Source organism: Triturus cristatus, chromosome 5_1, assembly GCF_964204655.1.
Source record: "Triturus cristatus chromosome 5_1, aTriCri1.1, whole genome shotgun sequence".
Classification (NCBI taxonomy): domain Eukaryota; kingdom Metazoa; phylum Chordata; class Amphibia; order Caudata; family Salamandridae; genus Triturus; species Triturus cristatus.
Window position 1 is genome coordinate 415991981 of NC_140587.1, and position 18635 is coordinate 416010615.

The window sequence follows — 18635 nt, forward strand, 5'->3', positions numbered from 1 at the left end:
CGAACAAGACTGCATTACCATGAGACAGGCTTATGTCATGGCACCCACACGTTTCGTGTCTGCCTTTGACCAAAAATAATTACCCATGGTCCAGATAGCCATGCTGCTCGGGCACTCAGCAGGAGTGCAAGTCTGTCACCATGCCGCTTTTTCCGTACCAACAACATGCATCCATCATCTTTCTCCTTCTAGGCAACATCTACTCAACACCCTTATTTGATCAGACCTTTCAATCTGACGTATCACAACTATGAGGATGACACACAAATCTCCTAAAACTGGACAATCCAGAAAATCTCTAATCCTGAACACTTGATGACTGCCTCTGTGTTTTGCATTGAAGGAAAGGAATAACCGCTTTAAGCTCAACATCGCAAAAAACTGGGATAACCTAAGAAACGCTGCATAAATGTCAACCGACAACCATATGGACCAAGGAACACCACCATTGACATCTTGAGAAATAAGAAATCATGGGACTCTAAGCTGTTAATCCAGTAAAGCCACAAGTAGTATCTTCCTTAAAATAAACTTTGGAACGCCTTTTCACATACCTTGATTATTTACATCAGCTACTGGCAATCCTTGTCCTCATGATCTCTAAGGTCGATCATGTCAGTAGCCTATAGCGAGGCACCTCTTGCTTCCTTATAAGCAAAATACAATTAATTCAGACATCGGTAGCAAGACTACTCCTTTGCCTTCACTCTGGGGAACATATGATGCCTGTCCTACAAGCCTTTCTCTGGCTCCCCATCACCATACAATGTTCAATCCCTCTGCATCCTTCGCTAAGCCATCCAAGGAAAAGGAACACTTTATTTACAACTAAAGTTTAAACAATTCTCCCAAAACAGGACATTATGCTCCAAACTAGCAGCATGAATCATCATACCCCCTTTAGAAAAAAATGTTTTAGTTGAAAAGCCTTCTCTGTCCGAGCAGCAAAGCCCTGACAATCACTGTGACCGAACACATGGTGCTTTCAGGAATATCTGAAATGTTTAAGATAAGTGACAAACTGGCCATTTCCTATATAAACATTCATATTCCTAGTCCTATTTAACATCTGTAATCTCCCATGATTAACACCAGACAACCACACTGAGTAAAAAGCCTCAGTTACTGCCCAAGCATACAAGTTAACAACTGGCAGTTCACCTTAGCCTTATAATAACCATTGCCTGCATGGGCGGGGCTGTAACAAACAAGACCTCTCCTAACTATTAATTATGCACCCTCAACTATCTTCTACTAGGAGTCCAGGTTTAGTAAACACAAGAACTAGGTGGGCAGCAAATAGTAGTGCCCGGGAGACACCTCCTAGCTGGTGAAATGAAGAACTGTAATCCTAGTCCCTGCAGAATTAAACCCATTCTGAAACTCCCTCTTTCTACCCTAATAATATAGAAGATTACAATAATCTAGGTCATCCAGGCAGTCCTCCAACCTTAAGGGGAAAGGGTATGCAGTTCCTAATGAAGCTACCATAACTGTTGTTCATTGATACTGCACAGCTTTCATGTTTTGGTTTTTTATTTCAGATTAGCTGCTACACCAACAGGTACTTCACCTCTTGGTGCCATTCACTATTATTAATAGGTTAGAATACCACCATGCATTCACATCTTCTAGTGTAGAGTTACTTTCTTTTTTAGGTCCTGAGGAATTGCCACTATCATCCTAACTTAACAGGCAAGAAACATATTGACCAGACGAGACTGAGCACTACACACGGCACCATTATAGCAGTTTGTCGCCAACTCCACTTTTAACCAGGGGGAAGGCAGGACTATTAAAGTCTAATTTACCTGACTCTTCCATTTCTCTGTTTTAATCCACACTTTTGCACTCCTACACTTCCAAGGCCCCTTACACCCACTGCACCCTACGGCAAGGAATAAAAAGATCTCCGCCAAAGAGCCCCTGCTTAGGGTGCCCGTCTGGTATTGCAGCGCCGACCCGACGAGGAGCATGCCCGATGATGAAGCATGACACCCAGCAGGCTGGGTGTGTGAGGGCCCTTATTCCGAAAGGAAGGACTTCCCAGTCCCTCCCCTTTCTTACCATTACTATCAGTGTATAGTCCGGGACCTCTCCAGTCCCCCCTCCCTCCCTCTTAGTCCTTCTTCATTAGGAATTGCATACCCTTTCCACTTATGTTTAGCCTGGGCATGTATGCTGGACCTTTCTAAAAGCCCCTAGTCCCTCCTTTGTTCTAGATCCCCCCTTTGTTCTAGATCCCCAACCTTCCCACTACCATAATCAGATCACCCTGCTACACCACCATAACACAAGTGGACACACTTGTTCTGCACCAAGTATAGAAAGGACTGTATGGAAACTTGCAGTTTCTAACACTCTACAGAGCCAGTCTGTGCCACTATCCAACAGAATTGTAGCCAGCACACCTCTCCTATCCTTCTTCACTCTTTTAGGTGCCGCGTCCCAAGACAAGGTAAGGTCACCCATGCATGACACAAAAATACTTTCTACTTAGGCTTACAGAAAAGACTGCACACTTCCAATGACACACTCCCTCAGAAGTAACTGACTCCTTGTCTGCTATTATTTAAGCCACTATCTTCCTGGCCCCCCTTGCGTAGCATTTATTTCCAAAGAACATTGTTAGGCCGGTGCACATGTCTACCATTTAGCTCTGCCATTTCTTCTTGGCCCATCGCCACTTACACAGAATTTGAGTGAATTTTTATTTATTTTGTCATTGACTGTGGTTCATTTAACTTATAAACACTTTTCCGCCTGTTGTGACCAAAACTGATTAGAATTACGACAGGATTTTGAAATTTTAAGCATTATTCTGAAACAATTGTTAAATTTGTTTGCAAATATTAAACCTTAAAATTGATTTTCTGATGCTGTTTACTTTAGTTGTAGTGGTAAATAGTTCCAGTCTTTCTCGAGAGAGCACCTTTAACAAATTAGATTACAGGAGCATATTTTATGAACCAGTGGATGATCACTAGTAGTTGTACTTTATCTTTCCTCGCAATCTTTTGGCTTATTTCTTACTGGAAATCTTTCCAAACCTTTTTGTAAACAACTTTACTCAGTCCAGAACAGCTAGAAGTGTCTTTCAGCAAAGGATTTGTTTTTATTTTTCCTGTCTGAATGCCTTCATTATTTGTAAAGGGTCCTGCATGTGAAATGAAAAAGGCACAGTCAGACCCTTGTTACCTCTGCGTAGTTTGCCTTGAAGGTGACCATTGTCCTTAAACCTGCACACACTGTCATTAGTTGTCCAGGATGAACCCTGAAGTGCAGTCAGGACCTGGAGGATAGGCTACAAAAGGCTGCGTCACGAATGTCCAAGGGGCAAGGAGAAGGTATTCTGTTCCTTTACTTCCTCCCCACTCTGAGGCAACATCAGGAGAAGATACGCTGTTCTCAATCTATGTTGAAGGCCACCACATTGACAAGTGCAGCCCCAACCAGCTCACTGTTGAGAGCTGCTATGCTGCCAAGGAAGTCTGTCACAGCAGCTGACTGCGAAAATAGCTAGACTGTCAACATCAAGACTTCCATCAATGCTGATGCCTATTCGGGGTCCACACCTAAGAGTACCACACCATTGAAGTCTTCATCAACACTGATTCCAGCTTTAAAGTTGAGGCCTAGTGAACAGACATAGTCTCCATCTCCTTCTACATTGAGGCCATACTCCTTCACCATCTCGCCCTCCAGACTTCAACTGTCTACAGAATGACTCTGCCATATTGGTAAACAAAAGGTGCTAAGGACCACTGATTTAGAGTATTCACACACCTGATCTTCCACCAGACAGGACCATCAGTGGTCAGCCTTTCACCTGCTTTGTTGCTTCAGAGATCAGGTTCATCTAGTTTTTCCAGCACTTCCTACTTCGCCAGTTCCTTTGGCATCTCCTCATCTCCCAAAGTCACCAGTGGTGTCTCAACCTCCACCTATTAAGTACAATCCTTCAAAACCTAAGAATTCTATTAGCAGCAGAAGATTTTGCTTCAGATCCCAATCTTGTAGAACGTCACATTTAAGTTCTGGACATTCAGAGTGACCCAACAGAAGGTCTTTTCGCCATTGGAACTAACCTAGATATAGATGCTCTCCTTTCTGGTCATCACATTCCTCTGACCATTCCTCTATCAGGGACTACTGTCCGATGTTGGCAGACTCCTCCTGCTTGAGTGTTCTTTGTAGACCACTTTAATACCTTCAGTTATGTCCTAATTGGGTGTGCAATCCCTATATTAGCATGAACTACAACCCCATACATATTAGAAACTCTACACGTCAGAACATTGTCCAGATCTCTGTTGCCTTTGGTCCCTAGCCTGTTGGAGCCTGCAGTGCAGTTGCACTGACCCTACCATCAGGGAACTTCAAACGAAGTACAAAGCCCCAGACCAGAACCCACTTTTCTTAAGGATGGATTCTCCAGGTTCTGCAGCCTGAAAGTCATACACTGCTGTATCTTCCTCCACTCTTCGGGCATTAAGGCAACATGTCCTGCAGCACTGTTGGGCCATCATCCTAGGTCTGTCTTGGATTCCCTATAAAGGTTTACAGACAAACCGCCTAGGGATGTTTGGCAAGATTTTCAGTAGGTCTTAATATAAGAGATGCTCGTGTTGAATCAAATCCTAAATTCCCCAGCATACTTTAAGACCTGGCTGCCCATGGTTTCTGCCAGGGAATTTGTCTTAGGTGAAGATCTTTGCTAAGACTCATGGGTCTGAAGCTAGAAGCCCAACAGACATTTGAATTGCCCATTCTCAGGCAGTGAATGAAATCTGAGATGTAGACTTTGAAGGTGGGGTGTTTTGAATAAGAAATTAATTTAGAAGCCACTACAGACGATATGAAAGACCGCAGAGGATTCAAATCCAAGAAAGACCATCTTACCAACAAGGACCATCTAGAGGGAAAGGAGGCCAGTGACGTCTCCCTTGCCTCTTCTCCGTTAGTCATTCTGATGGGGATAACATTGTCAATCATCTGAAAAAGAGGCTACAAATAACAAAAGATGTTCAGAATGGATATTCCGTTAGGTTAAAATTTCCATTGCCTGTCGTACCAACAAGGAAATCTTATAAACATCATCAAGGGTTACTCTGAAGTAAATACCTTACTTCAGAGTCCTGCAGTGAAGGACGTTGTGCTACTTTCTGGTATAAAAGAAAGGTTTTAATTGAGAATTCCCACCACTTCGCAACTTCCGATTAACAAGCAAATGGATTAGGAAAGAGAAATTCAGGATGTTGGCGTTAAACCAGATTTAGCCTTGCTTTCACCAAGGGGTCTGGATGTTTGCCATAATTTTTCAAGATTTCTTTTTTCTCATACCCAAAATAAAAAGCATAAACAAATTCCAATATTTGTGGTAGTCAACAAACATTTCCAGTTCTAGGGGGATTCCTTTCGGCCTGAAGTCGGCACCTTGAACTTTCTTGAAGTGCAGGAAATTGTTGTGCCACACTTAAGGAGACAGAATATGTTTGTCTCCCTATCTAGAAGACTGGCTGACAAAAATGGTGCTAAAAGAAGTAGTTTGGGGTCATCTCCATCAGCTGCGGATATCTGTCTGCACATCATTATGAAAAAATGGACGGTAAAGAAGACTCATCTATCCTTTTGAATTGTCCTAGTAGATTACTTCTCAACTAGGATCGATGGCGTCATGCATCTTCCTAGCCCCTCACACCAGACTTCATTTTTTTTTTTTTTTAACAGATTATATTCAGGGTTTTGCACATGTGCTGCATCTTCATGATACATTTAATGCATATTGTTAAATCAGTTTAATAGCGTTACCTTTCCTTGTTTCTTTCAAAATCGCAAACCTTTCCAACTCTCCCCTCACACCAGACTTCATATGACACCACTGCAACAGTATCTAGAAGATCAACTGCGTCAGCTTTCGGCCAGCTGGGAAAACAAGTTAGCACTGTTCCAGTCAGAGATCCAATTGTTTCTCTTGTGGTACTGATCGAGCAAGCTGTTAAAAGGAGTTCCCTTCCATCAAGATGTCTCAACACAGAGTAGTCGGAGATAATGCCTCCAAGGTTCGCATGCACATATGGATCATCTCCACGTTCAGTGGACATAGTGAAATAATAAGTCCTATTGTATCAATCTGTGGGAACAGAACTGAGAGCTGTTCATAGAGTTCTGAAGTTGTTTCTGACATCCTTCCGGACAAAATCACTTCTTATTCGTGCACATAACACAACATTTTATCATCTGAAAAAGCCAGAAGGTTTTCTTGTGGAAGCTCAAACAATCTAGAGATTGCATATAGCTAGACACCAAATCCTCGCTGTAGTTCATCTGCCTTGAATCCAGAACACAGAAGCAGACTTACTCAGTCGATCACTTAAGAGAAAAACCACAAGTGGGTTCTCAATGACTATGTGCTTGAAAGCATTACAAAGACTAGAGCTATCTGCAAATAGACTTGTTTGCAAACATAGAAAACAAGAATGCTGTAACATTGTCTCAAGATACTGCAAACTAGGGCTGAAGTGGGATCCACTTTTAATAACACTTTTTCCCCATTCCATTAATCCTGTCTCTCCTAATACAGCTGTATTAAATGCAAGACCTGGATGATACTGGTAGGCCTAGAATGTCCACGCCAGTGGTAGTTCAGGTATCGCCTCCATCTGATCTTTCTGAGTGACAACACAGGAAGCTGCCTTGCAGACCAGATCTCCTTTACAAGTTCAGTGGTCAAATCCTGCACCCCAGCCTCCCGTCATTGGGTATAGCACTCTGGACCTGAATTCTTGCAAAATTGACACCCATGCTGGCGAGCAGTCCCACCGCTGCTCCTGTCACTGCTGCAGCCTCCCGTTCTTCCTCCCGGGCTGCCCTCCTCACTCTGGGGCATCTCCCTCCCACCTCCACCGATCCAGACACCATGAAGCTGGGCATCGCCCCTACCGCCTCCTTCTCCAGTAGCTGCCGCTTCGGGTCCATAGACAGCACTTCACACACTGCCGAGCTCATCGAACACATCAAAGGCAAGCATATCGATACATTTCCATGGGTGTTAGAGAAACAGGAACTGCAACAACCAGCCTACATGGCCCTGAGTTACAGATTTGTCACAGATGCTGCTTGGCTAGAGTAGGAAACTTTGAAGAAGAAAATCCAGACCAAACTCTCGCTGACTCCGGCAAGTTCAGTGTCCAGAGGGAATATGTCCACTCCACCAGAACAAAAAAAGATGGCTTGGGATGCAGTCCAAGCGATTACCAGTGGCCGAGATTAATTCACGCATTCCATCCATCACCTTGTTAATTTTGCATCTGATGCCCTCGGTGCCCCGGGTATGTTCAGTCGTGGATGCCGGCTGGGTCCCGGCCTTAATGTGCCACTGGAACTAGGCAGATACCTGGCTGAATATCCCTAAGTGGAGCGAACCCGGTTCAGGAAGGACTTGGCCTGGCAGTTCAGGCTGGACTGTTCCCATTAGGAGCAGGGTCAAGACTGATTTGTATATGGCTGGGTCCAAACTGAGGTGGCATGGTGGGCGAAAAATGATGGATTGGGATGCAGCCCCAAGCGATTTCCAGTGACTAAGATTAATTCAAGCATTCCATCCATCAACTTGTTGTATTTGCATTTTACAGCACATCAGTGGCACCCTTACTCCACCAGTTACCCTACCATCACTCTATCCTCTTTGTGCTGCAGCAGTATACCAACAGGAAGTGAATACGATGAAGAGGAAGTAGACTATGAGGAATCGCATAGTAACGAGTCCTGGACCACAGAAAGTGCCATCAGCTTTGTGTATGAACAGTGATTATGAGAAGTCCAGGATGTAAAAAGAGATGTAAGAACATCAGTGGCATTAAGGACCTTGCAAAAATCACAACAGAACACAAATTTGCGTCGGCAAACCAATCCAGTGTTGTTGTGGAAAGAGTTACAAGACCTCTCGGGGCCTGCGGACTATACAATCAATTTCCACCCTCCTGTATCTACTGAGATCATCAGGAAGATGCAGTGAAGGAAAACGTGGCCAACTGTGCCAATGAATCCTCACCAGCAGCTGCTGATTTAGTAAACAGACGCTTTTTCTGTGTTTGGGGGGGGGGGGCCGTGCTCACCTCGCCTCCCCTATCAACCACAACTTTAGAAGCATGCTTAAAACAAGTTTGTCATTTTCTCAATGATGTATCTTTGTAGAGCTCATGATTTTGTACATTCACAAATGCTAGTCACCATCATACCCATTTTCGTTACTATAGAAAGAAATAATAGCTATGAAGGTTTCAAAACCCATTTTCACCACAAAAAGCTGAGAATTGGGGCACAATTAATTTTATTTAGTGTTGATGTGGCAGCTGGACAGAAGTCCTTGAAAGAAGTAATAAGTGACTCACTAATACTCCTTCCCTGTATCCTCCATTTTCAGCCCGTTTAACATGCTTTACCTAATAGGCGTTTGTAGGAAACTAGCTCTGTATATACTACACCAAAGTAAGGTATAGTGTGCACAGAGTTCAGTGGAACCCCAAAGGTAAGCAGAGGTAAAAGTAGATAATACCTTACTCTCTATTTGTAGTAGTGTGGGCGAGCAGTATAACTTTATCAGAGGGTTGTGTTAAGCATTTATTGTACACACTAAGGCAAGAACTGGTGTCACACACTCAAAGACTGAACCCAGACCAATTGGGTTGCATAAAAATATTATATAGTGTTATTTTATTACTAGAACCAAATCATAGGCCAAATGGTACTCTCAAAGGCAATGTATCATGAAAATGCATTTGACATTAACTGGTTTGTGGTTATAGGTTTGTAAACTTAAGCAATAAACAGTCGAAATTACTTTATAGTTATTTTTCTTACTCAGCGAGGTATCTCTAGATACCACTCTGGTATATTTCCTAAGAGTAGGGAAAAAGGTGAATGCGTTTTGTAATACAATTACAGTTTTGCAGGGTTTCTCACAAGAACCTCTTAGTCCTGAAAGAACAAAAATGAGGTTACGGTTCGTGAGTAGGACTCTGTCAGATGGACACTCGGTTTACACCCCCAGTGGCACAGAGGCGGCTGGGTTCAGAGTGCAGGGACCACACGTTAGCCAACGGGCTAAGCACGGTTGTTGGTTTAGGGACTGCTGAAGAGCAGGCCACCTGGTTGATGGAGCAAATAGCTCCTGGTGTCTAGGTTAGCATTGAAGGGCCCAATGGCCAGCACAAGTACTACACTGCCAGCGGCACAGAGGCGGCTGGGTGTAGGATGCAGTCGTCGGGAATCCCAGGGTTTCTCAGTGGAGACAATCGGTCTTGGTCCAAGCGGCAGATTCAGTCGGGGTTTTTGAGAGGCCATCAGTGACCGTCGGGGTGTCGTCTTCGGTCGCGGTTGGAGTGACCTGCAGATAAGGGCTGCAGGCTTGGGTTAGAAGTTTGTTGGGTTTCAGGAGTCCCTGCAACCCAGGTTAGGAGCGTTGGGGGGACCTCTGTTGGGCCACTCGGATTCTGGCTCAAGGCTCCGTGTGCTGAGTGGTGGGGGAACTCATGGAGTCGTCCTGACTCAGTCAGTTGGTCTTGAGCAAGTCCGATGCTCACAGGAGACAATGTCTTTGGATGGCGAAGGCAGGGCCGGTCCTCCAGGTTCTTGGGAGCTATGGGCTGCAGGACACACTGGGATCTTGCTGTAGTTGGTTGAGGTCGAGCCAAGTCAGTTGGTGTCCTCCTCCTCTTCTTCAGCACGGCTCTTCGGTCCTTCTGCTGGTTTCTTCTTGTCTGAGGAGGCAAGGTTCATGGTTGCCCCTAAATACTAACTTTAGGGGTGTTGCAGGTAGGTACAGGATGGGACTAATGGCTCCTTTCCTTTGAGTGGGTACACCCCCTATTATGCCACCCTCCAGTGGGAGGGGGCAACGGGCTGGGTCCCCCATCTTCAAGATGACGGGGACTGAGAGTTGTGCTTCACCTCGCCTCCCCCACCTGAGGGGTGGGGTTGGCAAAGGTGGGCACACCTCTCCTCCTAACTTGGTTTTCTCACTGATTATCCCACCCAAAGTCGGGGTCATAACCGGTGGGGGCAATTTGCTGGGAGCAGCAAATAGCTGGGGTAGCTCAAAAAGGCAGCAGCCCTTGAAGCTTCCCCTTCATAGACCCAGCCCATCCTGGGGAAGGAGGCTTGGTACCTCAACCCAGGATGTGCTTTGTTTCAGGCCCCCGAGAGCGACAGGCTCTTGACCCAGGGGTCGAGAAACATGTCTGGGGTGGCAGTTGGCAAGCAGCCACTCATCCAGGATACTAGAGCTAGGTCGTTTTACAGGTGGCATCTCTAAGATGCCCTCTGAGAGTATTTTTCATTAAATCCCACACTGACATCAGTATGGGTTTAATGTGCTGAGAAGTATGATACCAAACTTCAGAGTTTTCAGTAAAGCCATCATGGTGCTGTAGAGTTCGTTATGGCAAACTCCCAGACCATATACTCTTTATGGCATTACTGCACTTACAATGTCTAACAATCAACTTAGACACTGTAGGGGTACAGGGCTCATGCACCTGTACCCTCACCATTGGTATAGTGCACTCCGCTAGAGGGGTGGCTTACCTAAGCCAGGGCAGTGGATTGTAGGCATGGATGTGTGCCACGTCGACTCTTTACTTTGTTCTGCACCTAATCACACACCCTGCAATGACAGTGGGTGTGTGTAAAGATACAGAGGCCTTCCCTGGTCACAGTGCCATTTGTACCTGGGGTACCTTTTACAAGGGACTGTCATGTAGCCAGAGAGTTGACAATTGGGTTTTGCAACAGTACAGTTTCTGGAAAGTAAATAGGCCCTGGGTACCAGGTTGGCAGTAACCCAGGGCACACTCAGTCAAAGTACATCAACATTAGACAAAAGGTGGGGGGCAACCATGCAAAAAGAGGCACTTTCCTACAGCGTTCTGATATAGTAAGTCCTAGATATTACAAACCTAAAATAAGAATGGATGTTCAACATAATATTTTCATACATAAATAACGAGGATGTATGCCTATTGAGTTTTTTAATTATCCTGCAAATTATTTTTTGCCTGCTGAAATACTGAAAAATCTTGCTTGTTGCCTGTCTATACAGAAAGTAATTGGTTACTTCAGTAATACGAATGTCGACATTTCAATTCTGTAACCACATTATGGTCACTCAATGCTTTATGCCCAAGAATAGTTTAGAGGACCAAGATCTCGGTAAAAACTTGACAATACACCAACCCATGAAAAAGTGAGGTTTCTTTCTTTTTTTTTTTTTTTTTGTTTTTTTTGTCCTCATTTAACATAAATAAGTGAGACGTCATAAGGCAAACCAAGGTTTATTTAAGAATCTCCTTACCAATAAAATGGTACCTTCGCTTTACTAAGCCCTCGGAGCTCCAACGAAACCAGTTGCCAAGAATCTCATAGATTAGTGATAGGTGTAACAGGGGGATACCATTCTCCACCGCTGGTTAAATACACTAACTCCGTACTCATTTATTTATTTATTTATTTATTTATTTTTTTTAAACCGTTTATTGCAATCTCAAGAATATACAAGTATGGGCCTACAACCTTCCGGCCGCTAGAATGACAGGAGCATATGACATACGTTCAAAAACACTTGGCCTTGCAGAAAAGCAGAATCAGGAGGTATCAACGTCGTGGGCCACATCACTCTGACCCCACAATACGGTTTCATTTTATACAAACAACACGAAAAATCACACCCGCAAGGCAACCTGCAATCGAAAGTAACAGCACGTGCTCCCCGAATGGGGGACCCCAGCCATCCACAGGAGTCCAAAGAGGGGAAGGGGAACAGATCGAGGACTGGGGGAACTCTGTGCCCGGGGCTGGGGAAAGGAGTCAACTAAGGGGACGGGGTTGGTGAGGCAGCAGGCAGCAGTGGTGGCGCGCAGATACCCCCGCGGTAGGCGTTCCCGGGGCCCCATACTTTCACCCAAGCCCCAGGCTTACCCCTCGCCACATACACCACCTTTTCTCGGAACATGCACCAATCCATGTGTTCTTTCCAGGCCGACACCGCCGGGGGCCTCTGGGATCCCCACAGTTGAGCAATGTCACGCTTAGCAATCATATATCCCAGAGTCACCCATCGCGTCTGCGGAACCGAGTAGTCAGTTGGTTCCCACACATTCAGCAGGCATCTCCTCGCTTCAGGCAGCAGCGCGATATGCGTAACCACTCGCAGGACCTCATGCACACCACGCCAGAATCGCTCCACCTTCGGGCATTCCCACAAAATGTGCAAAAAAGTAGCCAAAGCACCACACCCACGCTTACACAACCCATCCTCAGCATAGCCCATACGCAGAAGCCTTGGCCCCGTCATGTAAACCCGGTGGAGTATCTTAAGCTGGACGAAGCGAAGGCGAGCCGGTATGGCCACCTCCTTCGGAGAGGCCACCGCGGAAATCCAGTCCTCGTCGTCCAACTCCAGCCCATCGGCAACCCAAGCCTCGCGGAGGCCAGTCAGCAAGCCCGATCGGTCATTAATCAATTTTTTGTAAATAAGGGAGATCGTGCTGTCCGGAACGTGGCCGTCCAGCACCCTATCTTCCAGGGGGGAGGACTCCGGGATGGAGGCGACGTCTGGGAAGACGGAGCCCAGTGCGTGACGGACCTGCAAGTACCGAAAGTATTCACTGCCCTGCAGCTGAAACTCCGTCTGCAGCGTCTCGAATGTTTTAAATCCCCCCCTCGTCCAGAGATCCCCCACTTTACTGATGCCTATCGTGTCCCACCTCTCGAAGCCCTTCGAGGTCCACAGGGAGCCCAATCTCTCAGACGCGTACAACGGTGATGCCCGGGTCAAACGGTCCTTCCACCCCATAGCTGCGTTAGCCGCGTGCCACACTCGCACCATGACACGCGTAGGTCCCGTTAGGCGGGGGCCGGGCGCGCCAGAGTAGAGCGCTCGATTATAGTCGCCACCAGGCAGGAGCATCTTGTCCATTTCAAATGCCGGGTTTAAGGCGGGCCCGTGAAGGCCATGGTTAATTGCAGCTAGCTGGGAGGCCCAGTAATACCGTTTAATATCCGGGAGGGCAACCCCCCCGTCGTACCATGGGAGCGTCAACTTCGCCAGGGCAATACGCGGCCTCCCGTCCCAGAACAGGCGGCGCTATAGACTCTCCACCTCACGGAAGTAGCGCGCTGGGACTAAATCCATAGTGTTCTGGAGAGCGTACAGGAAGCGTGGCAACGACATCATCTTAAACAATGCCGCCCGGCCGAGCGGCGAAAGCGGCAGGCGCCGCCAACGCGCGCCGTCCTCCTTCAAGCGCTGGAGGGGGGGAAGCAAATTCCGCTCGTAGCGGGCCTCCGGGTCCAGAGTAATATAAACACCCAGGTACCGAAACCCCTGAGAGGCAATCTGGATCGGACAGCCCCGCGGGAGGACGGGAGCCTCCCCGGAAAGCACATACACACATGATTTAGCCCAGTTGATGACAAGGCCTGAGTTGCGGCCGAATGAGCGCAAAACATCAACCAGGACAATCAGTGATTTACGCGGGGAGGCTAGGTACAAAAGGATATCGTCAGCGTATAGGGACACGCGGTCCTCATACTCGGGGGTCCAACGGAGACCACGGATGGAAGGGTGCCACCGCAGCCACTCCGCCAGGGGTTCCAAGGCCAGCGCGAACAGGAGCGGCGACAAGGGGCAGCCCTGTCGCGTGCCCCGTCCCAGCTCGAATGGGACCGATACTCTTCCATTCACCACCACCTGCGCCAAAGGGCCCGAATACAACAATTTGACCCAGCTGATGAACCCCGGGCCAAATCCAAACTTCGCCAGCATCGCCCAAATATATGGCCACTCGAGCGTGTCAAACGCCATGGTGGCGTCTAAGGACGCCAATACGGCCGGCTCCCGCACAAACGGGACACGCGCGAGCACCCCGTGCAAGCGCCGCAGATTGAGGGCCGTGTTGCGATGGGGAATAAAGCCGGACTGGTCTTGGTGGACCAGATCGCCCACCACGCCGACCAGCCGGTTGGCTAGCACCTTGGCGAGGATTTTGGGCTCCGCATTCAAGAGCGAGATGGGCCGATAGGATGTAACCCGGTCCCGGGGTCTCCCTTCCTTGTGGATCACCACGATTGTAGCCAGACGCTGGTCCGGCGGGAGGGAGCCCAACGAGTGGGCCGCCAGGAACATCGCGCGGAGATGGGGTGCCAGTACATCCGGTCGCAGCTTATACAACTCGATAGGGATGCCGTTCGGGCCCATGGCCTTGCCGGATGCGACCGAGCGTATGGCGAGGGCAATTTCGTCGGAGGTGGGAGCGGCATCTAACGACACCCTGTCCTCCACCGAAAGGGAAGGCAGCGCGATATCCCTAAGCAGGGCGAATCCTCCTCCGAGCTGGGAGAAACCGGGGAATACACATCGCGGAAATAATCCGCGAAACAAGAGACAATGTCTTCTGGCTCGGTGACACGCACACCATCCATCCTCTCAATCAGCGGGACCACACGACTCGCTCTCTCCTTCTTATCCAACCACGCAAGCAGTTTACCAGCCTTATCACCCACATCATACAGTCGCCCCTGTTGCTCTCTACTGAGGCCCCTGGCCGCCTCTGTGACGAGGGCCCTGTAGGCCGCCTGCTTAAGTTGTAGGACATGTAGTGCAGCATCCGTCACCCCACCCTCTAGATCACCCTCCAATTCAGCAATTTCGGCCTCCACCCGGGTCACCTCCTCCTGCTCGCGCCTCCGGGCATGGGAGATAAAGGAGAGGGCCTCCCCTCTAAGAACTGTCTTGAAGGCTTCCCACAGGGAGATAGCCGAAGGGACGGACCCCACATTCTCATCAAAATACCGCTGCAAGGATTTAATCAAATCAGCGCGAATGGTGGGGTCGCGCAGGTATCAGGCGTTGATTGGAGCTACCCTGCCCTCCCCCCTCGGGAAGACACCAAAGTGCAACAGGAGCGGGGAGTGATCTGAAATACCCCGCGCCAAATGGCGTACCTCTCCTACCCTCCCCACATAGGCCGCAGGGACAAGGACATAATCAAGCCGAGAGAGGCTACCATGGGCACCCGAGTGGAAAGTGTACTGCAGCTGCGTGGGATGTTTTAAGCGCCAGCAGTCCACCAATCCCAGTGTATCTAGAAAGCCGGACAGCCACGCCTGCGCCCGGGGGAGGTCCCTAGGGGGGTGGCGATCCACGGTCCCAGAAACCACCGCATTGAAGTCCCCCCCAACCACCAGAAGCCCCCCCGGAAGGTCAAGAAGGAGGCGCCCCAGGTCTGCAAAAGTGGTAGACTGTAACCCCGGTGGGACGAACACTGATACAAAGACAACTACTTTGCCCTCCATTCTCCCCACTAAGACAGTGTAGCGTCCCCTCTCATCATGGCGCACCTCGTCTATTTCCAACGGGAGCGAGTTCTTCACCATGATGCCCACCCCCCGTGAGCCCGACGTGAAGCCCGAGTGGGCCACCAAACGATAGCCACGCCGATTCATGGCACAAAAGGAATTACCAATAAGGTGTGTCTCCTGCAGAAAGACCACATCTGGCGAAGTTCGTTTCAGATACTGCAGAACCACACCTCGCTTCATCCTATCCCCCAGTCCATTAACGTTCCAAGACAATAAAGTCAGGTCCCTACCCCCCATCACGTACAGAAGCCATCATTCGTCCCCCTGAGAGCACCTTAAAAACACCAATACAATAAAGGGTTTGCCTTGCGGTAAAAACAAACAACACCCCACCCCAACCCACCCATCCCAACAAAACTCCCCCCTCCATGCACCCCTGCATGAGCCCAAACAGCCCCCCTAACGTGCAGTGTGCCTGTCGCCCCATAAATGATTAAACTAACTAGTCCCCCAGAGGAGGAGGGAGAGCCCCCAGGAGACCCCGTACTACCTCCACAGGAGGGGAACTTACACGAACAGTCAAAAGTGACGATAATGTTGTCCAGAGTGAGGCCTACTATTAGTCCCTCAGTCCTGATCCGGCGAGCCCTCCCCTCCAACCGCGCCCCCCCCACTCCCCCGGCCCCGATCCCCGGGCAAAGAGTCCAACCAGTCCCCGGCCGCTTCGGGACGATCAAAAAAGTGCGTGCGGCCATCCACCTCCACCCGCAACTTAGCTGGAAAAAGCATTGCATACTTGAGGTTCAGGTCCCGTAGACGACGTTTAACTCCGAGAAAGCTCAGTCTCTGCTTCTGGACCGCTGGGGTGAAATCAGGATAGAAGTTTACGTCCATATTGTCGAGTCTGACCGGTCCTTGTAGCCGAGAAGTCTGCAGGATAGCGTCTCTGTCCCGAAAGTTGAAAATCCGGGCAATGAGAGGCCTCGGAGAGGCTCCGGCCTTAGGTCTTCCTCCGGGAACCCTGTGGGCACGTTCCACCGCAAAGAATTTACTCAGCCCCCGGGGCTGGAGATGGGTGAGAATCAGGTCCGCCGCCGCCTCCTCACGTCCCTCCGGCACCCCGACAATGCGGACATTGTTCCTCCGGGCCCGACCCTCGGAATCTTCCAGTCGACGATCCATCAGGGCGCTCGCCTGGCCAAGCCGGCGCACCTCCTTTTGGAGGGCCGCTACGTCCGTTGTGAGGCCCGAGGTGGTGTGGGCCAAAGAATCGACCCGGTCATTGGTCTTGGATAGATCGGCCCTCACCAGGCCAACATCCACGTGGACCGAGTCAATCTTCTGCGCCAGTGTGTCAAAGCGCTGGTCCACCGAGGCCTTCATCTCGGCGATAGCGCCCATGACATCTCGCAGGGTCAGATCCGCGGGCAGAGCAGGAGCATCAGTCGGGCCCTCAGGGGACCTACGCGGCACCTCAGGAGATCCCTTCTGGAGGGTGTAGCGGTCCATGTTGTTGGACTGATGGGCTGCGCCACGGCGGGTCGATTTCACCTTTGCCCGGTCGCCATCTTGCTTTGTGGACATGGTTTCAGTCCCCAAATCGTGCCAATCACCTCGGAAAAGGCCGACAAACCAGTTCACGGGCTCCGGGGGGGGGCAACCACAGGTCCGCAGGACGGATCACAGCCGGCGGGCCGGCAGGGCACCCCAACGAGGCCACACCACCGCACACCGCCCCGCAACCGAACCTCGCCTACGCAGCAAGGAGGGTGCAAAAGCGAAAGTGAAAGTGCGGGGTACGCGAGTCGCCCGGCCCTGCCCGCCGCTGTTGATAACTTTGTCTCCGGATTGCCCCACAACTCCAATCCGGGGGGCGGGCGTGGAGAAGGCCGCAAACCTCACTCGGTGCTCCCGCCGGTGTCCGAGGTCCAATTTGGAAGCGGAAAACGGGTGACACCTCAGCTCGGGCTCACCAACACAGTCCCCTCATCTAGGACAGGATATTGTCAGGATTTATGTAGGAGGTCACGGAGGTCCTCGGGAGCCTCGCACCTACGCGGCCATCTTGGTTGCGCGCTAGCCCGTACTCATTTATTAATCATTGGACTTTTATATTAAACAAAAACAGAGCGCAATACGTTTTACCCAACCTTGTTCTCCCATTCATTCCAATTCCTCCATATTTTACATCTTTTATTTGATAAACTAGCCATATCTAAATTACAAAAACGGCTAACCGAAGCCACCCAATCCAAAATTACTGGTGATTGTGGTGTAATTCATTTAAGACAAATTTCACGCCTAGCTAAGAGGATCACCACAAACACAAGAGAAGCCCGTCACTTAGATAAGTTATAGTTAATACCCTCCTCCGATAGGACCACAAATATAACCAGACTTAAGCTTACCTTGATCTCTCGCCCCAATACTTCTGACATCGTCTTACCTATGTCTCGCCAGAAGCCGCCTGGCATTTTGGACAGACCTTTCGATGAGCACCTCCCAGTTTAGCCAGCAAAGTTAGGTTTCGCTGCCCATTCCATCTGTGCATGAAGCATGATTCCCTATCTTAATGTGGGGTTTTGAAGTACTTTGTTGCTCTCTATTGCTAACAGGTTTCATGATTTATCTAATGCATATATGTTATGATGAGTGTAGTAGGTTATTTTGGTGCGTCACAAAATTATTAAAAAGGCATGGTTCAAGAAGTATCATTACTTGCGTTAAAGGGCATCTCTTTACTGACTTGACTTTTGAATCACATAAGGTAAAAGATGCCCACACTTAGACAACGCACTCAAAAAAACAAATCAATTCACTTTTTAGGCTGTGTTTACAATCAGACGCACTCTACTGGCCAGAGCAGAACAAGTCCCATGTTCTTATTTCTTATAATGATCCTTTAATTCAAGAAAGAGGACTCTGATCAGTGCTCATGGTAATAAAATGACCGGTATGCAGAAGGGATACCCTTTAATGGATTTCTATTGGCTTTCTGCCGCCAAAATAAGTGGACTCATCTTTTCATTTCCATGTTCTGTAGCAGTTTGCTGCACTCCAGTTAGAGTTGTTTGCTTCACCCGACATATCTCTTTACCATTTGAGCCCAACTGAAATTAACCATGGTTTAGTAGTGATTTGTCCAGCAGTACCTTACAGGTGAATTATCAAAGCTAGTTACGTATGACTGTAGTAAAAATAGTGCCTTCCGTTGTCTTGCATGCCATCTCTGCCTAATTACCCTAAATATTGGAAACCCCAGAAACATGATGATC

The 18635-nt window shown here is 48.6% G+C and overlaps 1 protein-coding gene and 1 pseudogene across 4 annotated transcripts in view; both read left to right on the forward strand.

Annotated features, from left to right (window-relative positions):
- Positions 1-18635, forward strand: part of RNF19A (ring finger protein 19A, RBR E3 ubiquitin protein ligase) — a 498540-nt gene that overhangs the window by 424585 nt on the left and 55320 nt on the right. The window lies entirely within an intron of this gene.
- Positions 6920-8017, forward strand: LOC146830968 (juxtaposed with another zinc finger protein 1-like; annotated as a pseudogene).